This window comes from Amblyomma americanum, chromosome 3, assembly GCF_052857255.1.
Source record: "Amblyomma americanum isolate KBUSLIRL-KWMA chromosome 3, ASM5285725v1, whole genome shotgun sequence".
Taxonomy (NCBI): Eukaryota; Metazoa; Arthropoda; class Arachnida; order Ixodida; family Ixodidae; genus Amblyomma; species Amblyomma americanum.
Window position 1 is genome coordinate 175,602,961 of NC_135499.1, and position 21,075 is coordinate 175,624,035.

General features: G+C 52.2%; 1 protein-coding gene across 18 annotated transcripts in view; it reads left to right on the forward strand.

Annotated features, from left to right (window-relative positions):
• Positions 1–21,075, forward strand: part of baz (par-3 family cell polarity regulator) — a 207,283-nt gene that overhangs the window by 91,720 nt on the left and 94,488 nt on the right. The window contains exon 1 of one of the 18 annotated variants that reach the window (XM_077658919.1): positions 13,267–13,602. The exons of 14 other annotated variants lie outside the window; for them this stretch is intronic. The gene's annotated coding sequence lies outside the window, so the exon portion shown is untranslated. Of the gene's footprint in view, positions 1–13,266; positions 13,603–21,075 lie in introns of those variants that run through there. 3 more of the 18 variants (XM_077658918.1, XM_077658916.1, XM_077658915.1) reach the window with 3 other exon arrangements.

The window sequence follows — 21,075 nt, forward strand, 5'->3', positions numbered from 1 at the left end:
GAGGGTGCATGCCGAACGCGGTCGTAGTCATCAGGCTAGAAACTTTGCATTTCTTATCTCTTCAGTGCGGTGTAATAATGCTCGACAACCGGTGACCAGCGGCAGAAAAAAAAAAAAGACACTTTGCCTTTCTTCTTTGAAGTGGCAGTAATAGCGATTTTTAGAATAGGGGGACCCTGTCGGTTAGAGGGATGGGGCAATAGCTGCGCACGCTAGTGCGCGTGCACAGAACAATAGCCCGAGGGGTGTTATTGTTCTGAGCATGCGCACTGGCGCCCCGCTATTCCCCTAAACCCGAACTGATAAAGCACCCCCGATTCTAAAACACGCTGATAACTGTACAGCACCTTTGCTACGCGGTGCTCCGAGCAGTGAGTGCGTCCCGGGATATCAGCTACAACGTCGTCGAGCGCACCCTTCAACGTGGCCAGTCATCCAAAGGTGGTCAGGGCGCCTGATGACGTCACAGTCTTCGTCCTCTGACGACGACTCCGACTCCGAAAGACTTCTCTCCCACAAACGTAGGAAACAAAACCGCATGTGCTATGAAACGGAGACATGTAGATAACCTGATGGACTGGCGTACGGGAGCAGCGCAGCAGCTCACCGCAGCGGTTGCAACATTTAATTCATGGATTCCTGGACCGAGCAGTCTTCGTTGCACGTGGTGTAGCATATCTGCCCTTATACATCATCCGCGCTCGCGATCACGACGCGCTCGCGACGGTGTTCGCCGGTAGTGTAGCACGCGGCGAGCTAGACAGAGATAAGGCGAACGAAGGCCCCCGCGGGTCGTCGTCCGTCCATTCTCTCTCGGTGCGGCGCACGAGCACGAATGCATGGGGCCGGCCCGTTCGTTGCATTAATCAGCACTGCCTCCGCTGCTTGCATTGCGCAATGCGCGGAGCGCGCCCTCGTGTATTACGAACCTGTATTATTCATAACGAGTGGCCCGGCCGGCCGGGCTGGTCCGTGTTCGCCGCAGCTGCCTGCTTATCGTCGTCGCATTCCGCTTTAACGCGCGGGCGCTGTTTTTGTTGTTGACCCTCTGCGGGGAGAGGCAGGCGCTCCATTTTCTCGGAAGACGCGGGGAAGCTCGCGCTGCCATCACCTTGATTTCATTCGCGTGCTGTCGACAAGAAAGCACTATGCTTAGTCTTGTTGTGGTCTTCTTTGTTTGAACTTGGGAGGTCCGTTGGTCAGACTCGCGTTATTGGACTAGTCCACGGGATCTATGGTACTGGGCTATGCTGTGGTGCAGGCTTGTAGCTTGCTCCAGTGAGAAACCGGGGTAATAATTGCGACCTTTAGCATAGCGCGTACAGTCACGCCCACCCGTGCCGCCAATGCGCACGTGATGATTGGTCCCGACGCGGCTACATGCTCATCTAGCCAGCACCTGGCGCCACCTGGTGCCCTCAGGTTTATGTGATCATGCGCAGTGCGGCGCGCGCTAGCGGCGGTGGTACTTTTTACGCGGCATGCTAAAAGTCTCTGTTAGCTTCGGATGATCCGTTTCTTTCCCTTCATTTTTATTTTCAATACCTGCGTACGTTTTTGATCAGGGAAATGCAACAGGCGTGGCTGAACGAGCCTTTGTGCTTTTGAGAGAATTCAGTTGTAAGTTTCAGATTCTGGAACCTTGGTCAAATATTCCAGCGCTCAAAAAGGCATATATGCACAGGTAGCGCGTAGTCGCGATTAACGCAATTTACAGCACACGGGGTACGGTCGGAGGTCGGAGCCACCGTGGTTGGAGCTTCCTTCACTAAACGTTGGGTGGCTGGGATCCCCGAAGATCGAAGCCAACAGTGGAGATATCGCAGTGGAGGCGAACGTTTTGTAGTTGACTGCCAATCTGAAATGTAGCGCTTCCTGCATTCTGCGTCATGGAGAGCGGTGGCGCACTGGTTATGGCGCTCGACTGCTGGCCCGAAAGACGCGGGTTCGATCCCGGCCGCAGTGGTCGAATTTCGATGTCAGTGCGATGTCAGTGCACGTTAAAGAACCCCAGGTGGTCGAAATTTCCGGAGACCTTCACTACGGCGACCCTCATAGCCTGAGTCGCTTTGGGACGTTAAACCCATATAAGCCATAAACAACAAACATATCATGGAACATTCGATGCTGGTGCGTTGCAAATTTTACTGCCACTTACCGGTGTATGTACTGGTCAGATGTTTCGTACTTCGTCGTACTGTTTTCGTACTTCGTTTCGTACGGATCGTACTACTAGACAGTGCTTAGTACTGCTGCGTAGTAGGTTTACGACCGTTCCCACTGTAACGATTGTAACTAACTCCCCCTGTCTACCTCGACGAGCGTAAACCGCGCGGGCCTAGGGTGCTTCGAATCGCGCGCTCTCCTCTCAGTTGCCGCAACAACGCCGTGACCACAGCGCCATCGTTTGGAAGTGAAACGCGGCTCGAGCAGCAGAGCTAGTTCGTGGTGGCGACGATAGGCGGTAGCACATGCCTCTGCGGCAGAAACGTCGGTGAGGGACGCATAGAGGGAGAGAGAGACAGGGAGTGGGGAAGAGGTTTGCGAAGGGCTAGCGCAGTCTACTGCGTCTACCCGCCCTTTCGCAGCTCGTGCGGACGGCGTCGAACGCGGTCGTGGTGGCGGGCTACATAGCTTCTGCCTTCTGCTGGGTTTTGAACGCCAGGTGAAATGTAATAATAGGCAGAGACTTATCCTACGGCGTCTGTGTTCGGTTTATGCGCCTGCCGTTTTGTTTTCGTTATTGCATGAAGAAGCTTATTTAACCTTAGAGAGGTGGTCATCGATATTGGTTCAACGTTTGCTTTCTATATTCTGTCTTAATTTTGAGAGTTGTTCTCGCGGCCGCAATTGACTGGTGATTTTTTTTTTGTAAATATGATAGCAAGTAGAGTAATGAAAGAGAAAAAAATGGGGGGGGGGGGGGTGTACATGAGGTGGGAGGTTCCTTTTTTTTTTACGGGCTAGTCTGTTTCCTGTCCCTTTTGAGATATAAACCGGTGCATGTCGTCTCACCGTTGACAGCCACAATTTTGTGCACGGGGCGCGCTGTTCCCTCTGCTACGGCATGGAACGAAACAGTGTGCAGGCAACGCAGCAGTGTATAAAAGCGGGGAAACAACGCCTCGGCAGTTCAGTTCCGCGTGCATTGTTCGCCGCCTCGTCTGTGTCACCCGCTTCCGACGCACGGAGAGTCCGTTGTGTCAGTTGACCAATTGCCACTTCCTCGACTCCTGTCTGCTGCTTTGTGCACTGCCAACTCAGGTCTCCGAAGCAAGCAGCCGACGCTCCGGATAGTTCGCTTTTTCTTGCCTCCTGTTCCCGTTGTACCCTCGGCTGGAGGCGAGACTGCATGGTGTCGAGGTGCCATTGTTGCCTCGCATTGTGTACATGAGAACGACAACGAGACCTTCTTTTTCTTTTTTACTCTTTCGTAACAGAACTTTCGACCAGGACGTAAGAGGGAACGAAAGCGAACTATGAGGGGGCTGAGCGGAGCTGGTGCGGGTATGGCTTCTTTTCCGGGAGTGTGCACGCTTGTGTTATCATACCACGTACAACTTCATGGGGAGACCCCGGGCTTCGCTAACGCTCGGTTGCTGCGTCATTACTTACGCCAAGCTAGCGCGGACAAAGGGTTCGTAAAAAGGCAGAATAATTTTTGGCCCTAATTCTTCAAGGATTTGACGGCAAATTCGAGCACAAGCCTCGTCAGTCCCGTTCGAGTCGAACTTTCGCGCTGTGCCTGATTTTCTTCGCACAAAAGAATTGTGCGATCACGCTGGAATGGGGTCATTCTCTCGCTTAGTTTCGAACAGCTTATTGCATTTATGACGTTTCATGGGGCTTGCCGGCTAAGCTTGACGTCACGTCCGGCGTTTCCGGGAGGCCCACAGGTCCGTGGGAGAATAGACGAGTTATCTTCTTTCCGCATATTTCTCTACGAGAACGTTGCCAATTAGACAACTGTGTGAACCTCACCAAGTATAATGATCCAGAATGTCGCACTGAACGGTGAGACCAACACTGTGACCTTCGAAAGACGACTATGTGCTTGGTCAGACCGTTTTGTTGTTTTGTTCAGCTTATCAAAGTTATAAATGCGGCTCGACTTGGCCCTCATATAGCGCACACTTTTAAAGACAGGGGTGGTCTTTGTTGTTGTCTAGATGAGCTCTGTACAGTATGGACGCGGAAGTTGTTGGGAAATGCGGGCGCATATGTAAGTGAAAATCAGTGTACTTCAGCGATGTATTCCGTGCTCATGTCCTTCCTTTGTGCAACGCTCTTACGTCTTTGCTTAGTATCATGTTCTTGTGTGCCTTCCCCTCTGTGTATTTATTTATTTATTCAAAACACCCCAAAATGCCTTCATTGTGAGGGTATTACATTGGGTGCGGGGGGGGGGGGGGGGGGGGGGGGTGCAGGCATTTGTTACAGGTTATAATAATGCACTAAATAGTTTCATTTGTTTTCCGTATTGTTTATTTACTGCATTTCCCGTGATTGTGCTTGCGCATTGCTTCCCATTCAGTATTGGTGTCTATAGCGCCTACGTTGTGTTCCGTATGTTGCGTATTATGTGTTGCAGTTGCGTTTTGTTTAAGCATTGTGTCGCTGCAGTTGTAACGATTTCTTCGCCAATGTGAGAAGGAGTAGCTACAGCGCCGCTCTCAGGCACCAACCTTTCCTTTCATAACACTTGTTGCTGGGCTAGTCGGTGCATTTTGCGCTAACGTGCAAACGTTAGCGCAAAATAAGAGACATTCACAAGAAATTTAACAGAGTATACTGAGGGGCCAATTGGTCAGACATATTATAAACAAAAACGTAGCATATGGACGGGACGAAGAAGGGCGAAGACAGGACGGTTGCTTCGCCCTTCCTCGTCCCGTCCATATGCTACGCTTTTGTTTATAATAATCACAATAAAGGTGGACAGCACGCTGTTCTGTCCACCTTTCTTCTGAATGTCTCGTATTGTGCGCTAACGTTTGTACGTAGAACTCCCCTTTCATGTCCATGTAAATAAATACAAACGGATGAAGCCCCCAGCCCCGAGTAGAATCCGTACTAAAGGGGAACAGCAAAGCAATGAGGTCGACGACGCGATGGGCCAGGCGATCTCGGAAATGGATCGCGGATCCAGAGGAATGATGAATAAGCATTGATCCCCTTCGTGGTGACGCGAGCGGGGTTCGGGGGGGCTTAGCCGCGTGTGTGCTCACGCTGGCCCGACGTCGGGGTCTCCGTCCGCGTGCCTCTAATTGGATTAGAGCTGCGGCCACCGCGTCGCTGCTGCCTTCCGGGCAAGAAGTGCGGCTTCTCACGCCAGCCCGGAGCCGATCGATTTGTCCCGAGCCAACGACCCCGTGGCACAATTTCCAGCCCCGCCGAGACTGCACGTTATGCACGCACCACCTGCCGCCGCCGCCGCTAAGTGCTGAGGGGGGCATTAGGGGCGACGCTCTCTCCGCGTGCGAACTGCCCGCCGCCCCCCTGCATGCACACTGCGACGATGTTCGTGGCCGTTGTGGGGCTTCGAATTGTAGCGCTTTTGAACTCTGCTATAAAAACTGGAGGAATGAACCGACGCATGATGGTTCCTGTAAAGTCTGTGCGAGAGATGAACAACCCACTGCAACGCTAGTTACTGCGGCTGTCGAATGGACGCTGCCACGTGCACGAGCCCGTGCGGCAGCGATCAACACTTCCAAGCAGCGGCGGATTTACAAATGACTGACTCTTGGAGGCCGCGGGGTCCTGTTTTTCACAAGTCTAGCGTTCTCCTTCCCGAAAATTGAACCTAGTGCGATTTTTCCGCAGAAAATTTATAGCTTGAGGGGCGAGGGAGGAGGAGGGTGTCCTGGATAGACAACAAGATACGAAGAGACAACTGACCTTTCCAATCTATGAAGCATTACCCGCTTCAGTGGCTGAGACTGGATTTGGCCTTCGGCTGCTGATCCAAAGGTAGCAGGATCGAATCCTGTCCTCGACTTCCGCATTTCGATGGAGGCGAAACGCAAAAATGCCCATGTGCTGTGCGATGTCAGCACACTACTCACAGCCCATGCGTCGCTTCGAGACGTTAAGCCGCTCGTACCACTAATCTAGAAAAGGCGGATTTACGGGGTCTCCCCCTTTCAATTTCTAGCCACCGCTCTAAAATTTAGAGAGGGGGTGGGGGGGGGGTCTATTCACCCCTTCTTCAGTACTTTGTGGACCGGAAAGGACAGCTGTCTCTGTGCAGCTGCCTAACGCAGCCCACAGATCTCGTCTTGTTGGTTATCTAGACAGTGTAGATCAGCGTATGTGAGCATAATGACCCCCTTCGTGTGTTTACAGCTTCTTCTCTGGATGATTGGTGCCTCGGGAATGCGTCGAAAGCACTAGAAATGACCGCGTTGAAGGAAGGCTTGTGCAGCAACCCTATAGCTTGCTCACGGCGTTTTCGTGCTGTTGACACGGGAGCGAACGATATGAGGCCAGTGAACACAGAAAAAAAAAATAAAACCTTCGAGAACGAGGGTGTCTTTCTTGTGGGGCCGCATTTTCCGGCTTGTCAATTTAGTAGTAGCTGTAGTAGTGGTTTATTAAAATAATAATAAAAGGAAGGATAAAATATTTTGCTGGCCCCGGCATCTGCCATCGATACTGAAGCACCTGAGCTGGGGCAGCGGAAATAAAGATAGCAGGCAGAATGGAGAAATGAAATGAAAGAGGTGACGGGACAGGAATAGAGGATAGGGGGAGAAGTAATATACACAAACTATTTACACAATAAGCCATCACGTCGTTGTCATCGCGTTGAAAATCGGTAAAAAATTGGAAATTGGCTTTTGAGGAAAGCAAATGGCGCAGTGTCTCACATACCGGCGGACACCTGAATCGTGCCGTAAGGGAAGGGAGAAAAGAGGGAGTGAAAGATGAAAGGAAGAAAGAGGTGCCGTAGTGGAGAGCTCCGGAATAATTTCTACCACCTGGGTATCTTTAACGTGCACTGACATCTGCACCGACAGCACACGGGCGCCTTTGCGTTTCGCCTCCATCGAAACGTGGCCGCCGCGGTCGGGTTCGAACCCGGGAACTCCGACTCAGTAGCCGAGCGCCCTCACCACTGAGCCACCGCGGCGGGTCATCATCGCGTTCGCCGGTCGCCATTTCCGCATCGGGATGCATTATAGAATGCATGCATAGACTGACCAAAAAAATTCAGCTTGAAAATATTTTACGGCGTTTCAAACGCAACTGCTGTGGGTCGGGCGCTAATTATTATTGAACACCCAGCTTTTTAGCCGATCCCTTTACCGAAATGAACCCCGGAGAACGCGTTTGAGGCTGCTGGCGGGTTAAAAGAACACTCGCAGAAAAAGCGCGCTTTCAAGCACCCTGGATGAACAATTCACGGTAGACACCGTTTAACATCGTCACCGCGAGCGCGCTGCTGCGGTTGCACATATCATAAATGCAGGCGTACTTTGCTCACTGGATTGAAAAGGCCGTCTTGAAGGCGATTTCATTTCGGCCGGCGCATGTGGCAAACGTCTCTCGTTATTAGAAGTTCTGGGCCGCTGATTCAAATATCTGCCCATCCTTGCTTTCGGCTGCGCTGTAATTATAACAGCATCGCTCATTTCGAAACGAGTCTGAGGCGCCGCGCTTCAGCTCTTTGCGCAATGACCGCGACACCGTGCGCGCTGCGTGCCCAGATATGGGTGTGCCCACTGACCGGGACTAAAGTGGTCGCTGTCCCAGAAGCATTTCTGGGCCTTCGCTGGGGGCTCCGTGGCCACGCGCCATTTGTGCGATGCGCTGTGTTCTGCACAAATCGAAGGCGGTTATTAAAAAAGAACTGTGTGTGCTTTGGGGGGAGGGGGGGGGGGGATGAGTAACGTTAAACGCGAGCCTGTATACGACCAATGGGGCTAATTGCGAACTCTTGAAACGCGTTGGGCGGTGACCTGGCTGTGCATGCATGCGGGCGTTCTGCGGAGGCAAGTTGCAGCACCAGCCGGGAAGGATAGAAATAGGAAAGAGTGGAAACAGAGAGAGGAGGGATTATTGAAAATAGGAAAAACCCAGTAACAGTGTGTGGTCACGGTAACCACACTGTGTAGGATTGAGGTAGAGGGAGGAAAAAAGGGACGAACGACAGATGAAGCTTAACGTGGTGACCATGCGGGCCGGTTGGTGTGAATCAAGCGCACTGGTATACCAGCAAACAGACGGATCACCAGAAGAAGGAGTACACGGGACAGCGCTGGGCCGCTGTCCCGCGTACCCCTTCTTCTGGTGATCCCGTATGTTTGCTGGTATACCAGTATGTTTGCACAGATGAAGCATGGAAAAAATACAATGAAAGAAAAACCGAAATTGAGGAAAAGAAATAATAGTGTAGAACGATCTGATGAAGGGGCGGGGGGGGGGGGGGGGGGGGGTAGGCGGAGAGAGGAAAGGGAGATTACAAAGGGGGCAACGGCTTTGGCCGCCTCAATAGCTCTGTAGCCCTCTCCGTTTTATCCAACCAAAGCGAATTCGCCTGCCTGCTGACCACACAGCGCTATTCGTTTCCCCCTCGGCGTCCCGGCGATCTCATCCGTGACGAAGTGGCGGTGGTCGGCTGCTGCCCAGATTGCATTCCAGCGCCAGCTGCACCTGCTCCCTGGACTGCTCGCTCATCTGCGCACTCATCGCTGGCGCGCCCCCTGTGGGGTGCGTACATGCGGTAGCCGAGTTTGTTGCCCCCGCGGGGGGTACGCATTAACGACCTTCGCGCAGGAATAAAGCGCCCTCTCATTCGCTTCGCGCCTAATAGCGCCCCTTTGGTGGTAGTAGTACTATACGGGCATGCTGCCCCGTAAAGTGTGTTTTCCTTGGGGCGATAAACTCGACGCGCTCTTCGTCCGGCGTGTTTTTGTTTTCCAACGCGAGCACCTGAGGTTGTGGGGTGGGCCGAGCTCTAAATATACCTCGCTCGTTCTGAGACCCTGTGGGCAGTATACACTAGGAAAGCGTACCGTTTAGAATACCTTTCTTTTGCTTTTATTTTGTATGGAAAACAGATCGGTATGAGATGTCGATTGTATAGTAGATGCTGGGTCCGAAAACAGTCCAGCAAGGCACTCCGATGAAATGATGAGATTACGACGAACAGGTTCCAACGCTAGCAACTTTCAGCCATGGTTGCGATAGCGGAGCTTCGCTGTGCGATGTTTGGTCCCTGAGCGTCATTGAACAGTCATTTTGGTTCAGTGAGAGCCAGTTGCCCCCCCCCCCCCCCCCCCCCCCCCCCTCCAAAGCTTTTTGCTGCGTATGCAGTATAGTCCTCTTTCGGCGAAAAAGCCGCTTTGTGTGTGTGTGTGAAGTCTCCACCTTCCGGGCACCCACCGGTAAAACTGCAATTTCATCTCCCAGCTACGCGTCTCCACCCACCACCCAAGCACCCACCTCCAACCTCCAGAACCTCCTCGCACCCACCTCCATGCTCCGCAAGACCTGAAGCACTGCAGAAGCCCACGGGGAAATAAAACTTTTAAGACGCAATGGGAAGGCGAGCAGTGTGAAAGCGAAGTGCATTACAACCAAAATACTGCTGCGCGGATTTGTTGTATCACATCATACGATCGCCGGTGCACTTTTTCTTCTGTTTCTTTCAACTTTGGGTTAAATACCGCCTTGCTTTGGAACTTTACAATGCAACTGCGCGAAAGTTGTGAAGTTTTCTGCGCCTAAAAATGCGTCGCGTGCGTAAGAGAAAGTCACATCCCGAATTTTTTCCCCCCTTTTTTCTTTCTCGGTTCCCCCCACGTATGTGCTGCGACAGGTCGGGCTGTTGATGCAGCTTCGACGAATTTGCACAACGTATTGGTCTTCTGTGTTCTGAATTTTTACGTGTCATCTGGTAGCTGCAACGTCAGATGTGAAAGGTCTTCTCTTCGTGCAAGGGATCAAGGTCGCGAGTCCGATTTTTTTTTTACATTTTACCGCACGAGTTGCATCTGGGGGTGATAAGGTCAGACTCCCGCGCTTACATGGACACTGGAGGCAAACAGAAGGCAGGGTACGACGTCGTAATCACAGAGAGGCCACTCGAACCAAAAACGGAGCTTGAATAAGTTAGAAAAGACGAAAAAAGCGAGATAGTAGAATGTGTGCTCGAAACTGATTTTTGCCCGGATCCCACTGTTCACTTCAAACCGGTGGCGAGCCGTCCTTGCCGGTAAGGTGTGTCGCGAGTTTGAATCGACTGGCGGGGAGATTTTTAAATTCAATTTTATCGCAGGTAAATGCGTCTTTCGCTGCGGGACAATCGTCAACGTAGCGAGAAAGAGTCAGAGAATCAATTTAAATATCAAAGAATCAAGTGTCCCTTTAATGATAACGCGACGCACAGCTTTGAGGAATCATCTGAGGTGGTCCAAATTGTTTAGTGATTAACTACGGCTCCTCTTTTGCTCGTTAAATCGCTTTCGCCTATCAAGTCGCACCGCGGGCTGTCTTCGAGTGCGGTGAAGTCACCCAGTTGTTCCGGCGCACAGCTGGAAGTGACGCCAGCTGACTGAGCGCTGCCAGTGAGTTGTATAAGTTGTAAGGTGTGCTACGATGCCAACAGCCTGCGTCTATCTATTCTCAAAGCGCTTGTCATATGTGGTAGATATGGTTTAGTACTCCTTACGGGGCGCTTAATGATATGCAGTGCTGAGTTTTATCTAAAATAATAAGAATGCTACAATAGCTACGCAGCACTACTTTCTGAGGTTACCTATATATCTGGGCTGGAGGGTACGTCATTCAAATATACTTTTTTACCATGTTCGTTTTAATTACTCTTATTTTTCTATGTTGTGAATAATGTGTATTAATGTGAATAAATAAAACAGCCCGTATAACTAACCTGGCAGCGTGGCTGAACAGGGCAAAGCGAAAAAAAAACCAGTAAGAACGTGATGTACAACAATGTTACTTTTATCCCTTCTCATCATCTGTATGCGTTCTAATTGTTGTGCTTCTCTTTTTTTTGCAGGTGAGTTATCCCTGGCGATGTCTTCTCGTGTGTCTCCTGTGCCATGGCAGTGTAGGTGAGCATCTCCAAGATTGTTAGTGCGGAAGTGTACGCTCTGCGGTTCGAGCATTTAGCACGTTCTGGAAGGGCACCGTCATCCGAGCCCATTTCTTCTGGTAAAAGTGGCGTCCTCTCCTGTCTGCATCCTTTTGATAACGCTTACCGTGTCGTTGAAAACATTATGTACGGCCGGTTGACAAAACCTCGTTGTTACGAGATTGCAACATCTGGCGTAGCATACTTTCTTTGTTCCATTATTTTGCTTGAACACTGATATATTCCAGCGCATTTTTCTGGTAAATAATAGACATTTAGTATTCCCCAACACACGAAGTGTTTCGGCAGAAGGAAAATGAGGGGTGGGTGGGGGGTACTTCACTTAGCAGTGGCAGGTGCGCATATGCGCTGTATTTCTCCGGTAGAGGCCGCGATTGCACAAGTGGTGCCTCGTAGAAGTGAATCGCCTTATGCGAAAGCCTTTGAGTTGTCACGATTCCATAATAGACGCTGAAGGCTTTTTGTGAACCGAGATCATTTCGTCTTTGTCTTTTCTTCTCTGCTGCTTGCAGTCGACGTTAGAATGAAAGCGAACCTCAATTCAGGGGAAAGGCTCTCGCGTTTTTATGCAGTATTTTGCTGTGTTGAACGTCACGTGCTCACTCTTGCAGCTTTTTTGCATACGCAGCATTTTCCTTATCTCCTTCTTGTGGTCACGTGTCAGGCGTGGTCTCATCCCCAGAGATTTCGTTCATCATCAGGCCACCTGTTTTTCCTTTTCTTTTGCCCTTAGCAGCTGCAACTTCGTATCACTGCTTTCTCATCACATTAAATGCACGAACAAAGACGTGTCGCGAATTCTTCGAAGGCTGCAGTTTTCTCAGTGTGGAAAGTTCTGCCCAGTCGCGATAACTCCTCCCCTTTACTGCATTTTTTTTTTACGCGATGGCGTTGAAGATCCTGTTCTGCGCAGAATCCGTTGTCGGCGTTGTAAGCGAAAAATCACGGGCATGGCTCTGGCAGGTGATCCCCAGAGAGCAACCTAGGAGGCTGGTGGGCCACCTAGGTCACGCGACCTTGCGGCGTCATCACAACCTGCCCACCGGATAGTGATAGCGAGTAAACTGCCCACAGTCGCAGGTGGCAGTGAAATTAATGATTGGTCGCTCGGGAAGAGCAATCTGGGCCGCACAAGGCCTCCCGCTGGGAGCACCTGCCATCGCAAGGCAGTGGCGCATCGCTTAACCGCTGCACCACTGCGTCAGGAGGGGTATGGGGACTCCCAGGTATCTATGAATGTGAAATAGAGAATGACCTTATGCATGGGAATTAATCCATTACGCTATCGCGTCATACCCGTAAGGCGGTGCTTAAGTGACCCCCCTCCAATTTTTCTGTCTCGTTGTATATACCCTTCGTCACTCCATGGGATAACATGGAAGTTCCAAACAAGCGAGCAAGCGAAGCGACACCCTCAACCTTCCCCACATCACCCCAGGAAAAGCGCTCGTCAGACTCACCCGCAGGCGGCGATTAATGCGGCATTCGTCGGGTCCGTCCTGGTGGTGGTGTGCCCTTTAGATCTCTTTTTTTCCTCGTCGGCGGCTGCGGTGCTGCCAGCCAGCAGAGTTTCTCCTGATGCGAAGGCAGGAAATCATTGGCAAGCGTTTCGCCGACGTTTTGGTTGCGAACGTTCACGCGGACGGCCGTCCAATTTTGCCTCGCTAGTAGCCACAGAAAGCGTGGGAGACCTCAAAACCGGCGTTTGTAAAAAAAAAAAACACATACACACACACAATCGCCACGCTGTCGTCCAGACTTTGTTTTGCTTGTTCTGCATCCGCGATGGGGCTGAAAGGTTTGCACCGTTGACGTCTAATTCGTGCACCAGCATCCGGAGAATGTAAACGCGCCACCGCGCGACGGCTATCCAGCTTTACATTTGAACACTCGAGGTGCACATACACCGTACGATCACTTGGCTCGGTGCAGCCGCGAGTCTTCTTTTTTTTTCAAGGCCACCGGAGGCGCACTTGCATGCGACGACGCTCGCCTCGCGCGCGGAGCGCCGTGTGGGCGAAATTCGCCGAGTTTGCGGCAAATATTTGTCTCGTTCCCTCATCCCTTGCTTATTTCTTTCTCCTTTCGGGCCCGAAGAAGCGCGGGGTAGGTGGATATATACGTGTCTACTCTGCGCGCAAGTGTAGAGGTATATACGTGCATCTACCTCGGCGGAGGCGGAGGCCGCGCGCGTCTCGGCGCGCGACAGTTTGCGCTCGGAAAACAAGTGCTCGGGTGTCCGCTGTGTTTCGTGGTCGTGTGTGTGTGTCTCTGTGTAGTCACCCTGAAGCCCAAGTTGAAAGTACAAAAAAAAAAGACGTAGCAGCGTGCGTGAGAGTCTATGTGGCGGAAACAACGGCTTCTTGGCTGCGCCGGGGCTTCGTGAGTCAGCCGGAGTTTTGATTGCGTCCATCTGCATCTTGAGCGCCGGCGCATCCTCTGCAAGCAGGCGCGTGCGAGCCTGAACCGAGACGCTGGAGGTAGGAGCGCGCATGCGCAGCTGCGAGAAGGGGACAGTGCGCTGCTGACGCGTGTTTGCATCGACGTCTTATAGGCCGCCATTTTTGGGTCTATAAAGCGTGGGGAACCGCGTACACTGAGGAAGCTAGCATCCAAAGATGGCGCCCATGACGTCACGTGGAAACTATAGCCAGCGCCTGCTAGCGCTTCTGACTCATGCAGTATTTTAAATACCTTACCTGCTGGTAGGGGGGCGTTAAGAGATAGGGTTCAGAGATAGGCTTAGGGTGACTTGTGTTAGGGAACAGGTGCGAGTGAAATCAAGAGGAGGAAATGCACATGCATTTTGGAACGCGGAAGAAAGATAACCTGTGGTCCGTTGCAGTATAGCGGACGGACATGGATTTCGGAAGAAAGCATACCTATAGGAAGGGACAGACAGCGCATGCAGAGTCGGTGAGGACATGAGCCCCTAGCGGGTGTAGACAGGGTGGCCATGCACAGCTCGCTTGTAAGCGCAGAGATGATTTGAAATCTGTGCACTGGGACTTAGTACTGCAGTGGGTGTAGATAGGGTGGCCATGCACAGCTCGCTTGCAAGCGCAGAGCTGATTGGAAACCTGTGCACGGGGACTTAGTTCTGCAGTGGGTGTAGCCAGGCTTACGTTCATTGTGGTGATGATTTACTGCACTCGCCGATACGGGAAGGCGCACCCCACTGAAAATGTTCGGGGCGCTGGGGAATTGTGAGGAAAATATATCAAAATATATTTATGTGGGACTTCATCGCTCAGCGCGGAATTTGAACGTGCGCTGTAGCTGTGCTTCATTAGCAGTAAGAAATTCTGAAAACTGGAGAAAACATTTTTTTTTTTCACCGGTTGCCAATTTTATTCAAGCTTATAAAAACAAGCATTGCGACTATACGCCAAAACTAAAAGAAAAAAACTACGATACAAAGATCTCTGGACGTAATGACTTTTAAAACACCGCAAACAACATTTTTGGTTCTCTTTTCGGTGATTCCCGCGTCGTACAAACACTTGCCGCCGGGCGTGTGCGCGGCCAAGATCGAAAATTGCGCCCAGAGCATGCGCGAAGGCCCCAAGCGGCGGCGGCAAGCGACGGGCGAGGCCGTCGCTCGGGATTTTTGTTAATTTTTAGAGCGTTGATCAATTGGAGGTTAATAGTATAATTATTTTCTGGCTTAAAGATAACTGATAAGAAAGCAGAAGAGAAAAACAACCACATGCCGTCGGTGGGATCCGAACCCACGACCTCCGAATTTCGCGTCCGGTGCTCCGGCCACCAGCTGAGCTACGGCGACGGCTGTACTGTCCATCCTTGTTCTATGCTCCTTGGTTTCGATGACTGTTGGCTTCCGTCGTGTGTGTCGTAACGGGCCCCTCTTCTTTCCCTCGCCTTGTCTGCTCAGTTACAGTCATACACGATGTGCCGCCCCGTAGTAACCGAGTCGGGCGTGGTTACCTCCTGTTCTCCGCGGCTCCATGGTTACGGCGTTCCTTGTGGCGTACGTCAGTCTTCTGCGAAGCTGTGCGAGCGCCCACTTTTATGTATGCATAATAATAGCAGCTGTATATAGAAGAAGGTCGCTACCTGTAATGAACCGCCACGGGGCCCGGGCGCTCACTTCTTCGCGTCTCTTACTTATCGTTTTCTTTGTTTTAATCTTTCGTTTCCTGATGCGCAGTTTCCCAAGGCAGGGAGTGAGGCCGCAGGGGTTCCTTTCAGACGCGTGCTTTCATGGCCGCAGTCGCCAGGGGTTCCCCGCCTTGTTGCTGGCTCACGTGTGAGCGCGTTGGTCCTCTCCTGTCGCGTTGCGAAACGCTGCTGCGCCTCGTGACATCTGCGAGTGCCGTGCTTGTCTAGAGCCGTGTTAGGGCGCTCCTTTGGCTTTGAATACGCAAACCCGAGCGGCGTCCATTTGACGCGAGTTGAACAAACACCCGCCGCTCTTGCTTCGTCCTTGAAAGCGGACGTGGGGCTAAAGTGTCAGCCGCTTTCCGTATCAGCGTCGGATTCGCTGCATGCGTTAACAATTTCTTGGACCATCAAGAGAAGGTTCGAAGAGTTAAAGGCATCCAAGGGTGGACACCTGAACTGCGCTGAACTAGTATGTCTTGAGTCACACCTTGGGGAGATAGATGAAGGCGGATGAAAAGGGAGATGAAGCAGAAAGGTGCCGGTGCATACCGCCAAGGTCTCTTGATCCTTCAAAGACACTGATACCATGGGGCGGTGTGCGGGGCGTGCCTAGCATGTAGGGGTCCAGTCGATTTGTACGCGGGACCATGGTGTTCCACCGAAGCCAGTGAAGTCATGAGTGTGGTTCAGGTGTCCACACCTGGATGCCTTTCCCTCTTCAGAACCTCTTCTTGCTTGTCCAAGAAACTGTTCACGAATTCAGTGCATCCAGTGCTGATAATGCAGAGAACACAACGCTGACGTTTCGGTGTTTTCAATATGACACAGGTGGCCTTCCTCTGGAGTTATCGGAACGGGCGCCAAGCTGTATAATCTCAGGTCCCCTGCGCAGCCGCATTCCTGAAGTATCGTTGACAACAGGCGACGATACGTGTCGCCTATCTCACTCCACCAATCCTCCTGGGAGGTTCTCTTGTTTGCGCACCTTGGCCCGCGTCGCGCCTCCGGTGCTGACTGATCTGCGGTGGACGCAATGCGCGCGCACCGCGACAGAGATAACTCGGCGCTGCACATGTCGGCTTGCGTAGTGAGTCCGTCAGCGGAAGTGAGACTTTCGAAGCCATATATGCGCGCATTACAAGAACCGTCACTTCTGAGCGCCGGCTTTGTAGTGCACTGCTAAGCGAATTTCAGACGTTTGTGATCTCGCACGTTCGGTGACTATGAAACTGCCCGGCTCACAGCGAGGTTTTCTCCCTGTCGACGATCGCGAATGAGCGCACAAAGAATAAACCGGGAAGAAGCCGACGGTCCTTGAACCCCCCCCCCCCCCCCCCCACCAAAAAAAAAAGAGAAAAAGCTCAGGTCAGTTGCATTTCCCGCTAAATACGGCGACGCACCGACGTACGGTGCCGACTGCCGAGGAGAAGGTCACCCTGTACAGCCGTCACCGTGACAGCTTGGGAGAGCAACCGCAGATTGGTCAAGTTTTGCGAGGGTACGGGACACTATTATGACGTTGAAAATCGCCGAGGAGAGTCAGAAACGGTGCATGTGTTGACATTAAAACACGAAGAAACTCTGAACAAAAAGGGTTGCTTTCGGTGCATCCGCGGGTAGCGCAAGCCAATAGTTTTGTTGCGTGAAACGTCTCAGACGCAACATTTCAGTGTAACGACACGCTCTTTGCATCGAGAGCGTCTTCCCTCGCATGGGGCGATGCACTGCGCCGCCGCCTCCGAAGGCTGTCGCAAGCGCGGGAAACGCGAGAGAGCAGTCGTGCGTCCAGGACATGCGGAGTCGGCGGGCGTGCGACGCGCGTGCAGCCTAGATGCGGAGCCCCGTCGCAGATACGACTGTCGCCCCGAGCGGCCGTCGGTCGGAGACAATGCAGGAGGACCGGCGTGCTGTGCATCTCATTGTGGCGACTGTTCCTCTGTGTGTCTTCTTTTCGTCTCGCGTTCAGGGCAGACGGGGAGAAAGGAAAAGCAGAGAAGAAGAGGAATAGCGGCGATAAGAAGAGGTGGGCCTGTTGCGTCGTTCTCCAAACCCCGATAGGAATCGGCGAGAGAGAACGGGCTGCTGCTGCGCCGGCGGCTGCGCGAAGTAGCACCGCTCGCGGACGGCGGCGGTAATAATGAATTGGAAACGGCCGGGAAAGGTGCAGCGTAGCGGCCGTGCCGCGCTGCATGCGTCCTTTGGCCCTGCCGTCGAGTGGACCGAAAGTGGGTGAAGCCTTTGTGGCCGCAGCAAACCTGCTCGGCCGCTTGCGCCGTTTTGGTGTTCGAGACTCCCTCGGGCAGCTAGTACTACTACTAGACGCGCCCGTGAGAGCAGAGCACACCCTTTATTTTTTTTTCCCCTCCTTCTCCCAGCTAGGGCGGCTAGCTATCCTTCCCCTGTGCTACATCACTAAAAGAGATGGGCACCCCCCCCCCCTCCCCCCCGCCCTCTCATTTGGGGCGGCTGGAGTAGGTAGCCAGTGCAGTGAGCCAAGGTAGCCGCCCTACCTAGTAACCATAGGGCAGGGATGTAGCCTGATAGCATTCAAAAACGAAGCTGCATCTCCCCTTCAACGGACCCCTTTCCAGCCAATGGCGTCGGGCGATTCTCATGAACCTGCTAGCGTGAGTGGCAGATGAGTGGTAGCAGGGAGTGGCAGATGACAGGGGACAGTCCCTCTTTCCATAGTCGGGGATAGTTACCCCCCCCCCCCCCCCCCCCTTCCCTGCATTGTCGCGCCAGCAGGCTCCTGAGAATCGGCCGATGCCATTGGCTGGAAGGGGGTCCTTTGAAGGGGAAATGCAGCTTCTTTCTTGAGTTGTATCCGACTGCAGTGGTGGCATATATGAACTGTAGTGGTGGCATATTATAGTGGCCGCGCAGCAGCTTCACGCGGGGGCTGTGGAGGAGAAAAATGCCTTCCAAGGGAAGTCTCGACTTTTTTTCAGCTTCGAGCATGTCCTTTAGGAGGCAGAAGAATTCCATCCCCCGGGACGAGGAAACAAGAGCGATATAGCTGCGTATTAAAGCGCATGCGTTCTCATTGGACTTCTCAGTACGTTCTCATTGGTCATTCACTTTTTTTTTGTCTTACAACACACCTACTGTTCGTAACCATCAACCGGGTTGCGTTCTCCGCAGTACAAAAAAGAAGCCCATCGATCTCTAAATTAGTCCTGAGCTGCGCAAATCTGCCCCTAATCTCGGCTACCGGCGTGCCTCGCTGTTTTGCCTTCCTTTGCATTTCACTCTGTCGTCCTGGCAGACCATCGGTTAACTGCTATCCGCAGGGAATGTCCCTCCGAAGACCATTTCCTCCTTCCCGATCTCTGCTATAGATGCAGCCATTAACCCGAGTTTGTTCTCCAGTTTGCGTTGCGCTCTCTCTGTCTCTCTCTCCGTTACCCCTATCATTTTGCTTTACATGGCCCCCTGCGCTGTCCTCAATCTAAACTAAAACCTTTCCTTTGGCCGCAGAGCTTCGGCCCCACAGGTGATTACTAAAGTATGGGAGACAACTGTTATACATCTCTCTATGCCTGCTACTCGCCGATCAACTATTAGTTCCTATACGCCGCAAGCGCCGGAAAGCTTCCCTGCTGCTGCTGGAATTGCATAAATGTCCCCGCCTGGATGTGCCCGTACCTATAGGTATCTTAATGGGCCGCAATCATGCCGATAAAATCACCTCACGCTTGCCAAATATAGAACGCAAATAACTGAAATAATATGAAATACCGTTATGTCCAGTTAGGTATACTTTTAGTCACCACACATGTGGTATCAAGATCACTGAACAAGCGCACGTACAACGTTTATATGTTTTGCCGATGAAATGGTTGAGCAGTCAGTTGAGAGAGAGAGAGATAGAAATAACATTTATTAGCACCCGTCAAAAGGTTGACGGGGATCCGGGGCGCAACTCGGTCGCAGCCTTGTCCTCCCCTTCGGCCGTCGACCGGCATCTCCTGGATCTCAGCAGCGCCCTTGGCGAGACGGATGAATTCACGTTGTCCCTTTTCTTCCTGTTCGAGAAGCAGTGCCTCCCAGGGCTCGTATGTTCTCTCAGGTTCTCCAAAGCTCGGACATGTCCATATCATATGGATCATGTCCGCTATGCCCTCGCAACGCTTGCACCCGGGGCTGAAAATCTCCGGGTGCCACTTGCTATAAAGCTGGGGGTTTAGAAAGACTCCGGTTTGTAGCTTACGCCACACAACCCCTTTGCTTTTGGTGAGCTGCTTACACGCTTTTGGGAGTACCGCTCTGACGAATACTCGGAAGAAATTCGAAGAGCAGTCAGTTAAAGAAAAATTCTATGCTTGCTGCCCACGTGGCTGTGGTCGTTCAAAACAGCCGTGCAAGTTATGCGAGTCTGTGCTGCACCTTGGCTGTTCGCAACATGGGACATCACCTGGCAGAGAGAGAAAAACGTCTGTCCCGAGTCTTGACAGCGTGAGATGACAGAGTACCGATAGCTGCATGGGCACTAAAGCCTTTCTGTCCAATCTGCCGCCTTCCTGCGCACACAAGCTGCTTTTTTTCTTGTTCCTCTGTTTATTTTTTGTTTCCCCTTATCTTGCATTGTGCCGTCCGTATAAGGTTGTTTTCCGTGCGCGCATCGGCTTTGTCTTCCGCGTTCGATTCGTTCACTTTAGACTTCGACACGTGCCGAGAAGGGCTGTGTATGTGTGTGTACCCACCTCTCCAAGTTGCTCTTGAAATGCATAAAAGAAGAGGCCTTCGTTTCAAGGCCACTAGGGAGTGAGTGAGTGTGCGCAGGCCTTATTCTGCACAGCTTTCGACCAGCACCACGGCAGTCGTGTTCGGGAATGCATAATCGCCGCAGTTCCGACAATAGGCAGCTGGTTGTTTTTGAGCAGCGCTGCTGGCGTCGTGATTTGTTGCAGCACATTATTTTTGTTCGTTTTTTTATTTCATTTTACCCCGTGGCTGCGGCGATGCATGAGCGAGGTGTGCGGGGCGTGGTTGCTTTTGTAGTTTTCCCCCGTTGGCATCGTGCCCTGTCGCCGCGGGTGACACGGGTCGAGGCGTGGCATAGACGGGGTGCGGCTGGGTATGCGTTGCACGGAGATGCTTCGACGAGCTCCGATACGCGCGCACACACGAAGCCCTGTTCAGTTTGGCGGCAATTAACGAGGCCAGGGCGCGCATTTTGCAAGTGTCCGCTGCGGGTCTGCGCTGATTGCTTCGAATCCTACTGTGGAGACTATACGGCTGCGTGACGACAGCTGACAAGTATTTTCGGTTGTTCGTCATCTCGGCTGGAACTGCACTTGCAGTTGCGTTTTTGTCGCGCAAAAGTGAATGTCGCAAAACATGTGCAGTGGATGCTTACGATTTATGCAACAGCGTCGGAAATAAAGCAAACCCAGGCGGCTGTGTTCGATTTCAGGGCAGCGAGAGGTTCTACACTCTAAACACGAATACGCCTATGTGGGACTAAAATAGGAGTAAGCTGTCCTCTGCCTCCCTTTCGTAAAAGGGAGTGCGTTATAGAGGCCAGTTTACTCCCTTTCTGCCCCTTTCTTGTTTAGAGTGTACGTAACCATAACGCTACCCGGGATGGCGGCGACGGCGGCGTTTGACGCTTTTGGAGCAAGAGAAAGCGGCCAGTTGAAGACAGCGCCTGTTTGGACACGGCAACTTAGTGGACTCTTCCAGAATACGAGTCCAGATTATGCCTGTAGTATGTCTTGACTGTAGTCTGTCTTGTGGTGTGGACGCTGTAGGTGCTGAAGCGCCAACTCACCGGAGGAAAAGATGTGAGGGCGGCGAGTCGCCGACGGGTCGGCCGACCGTCC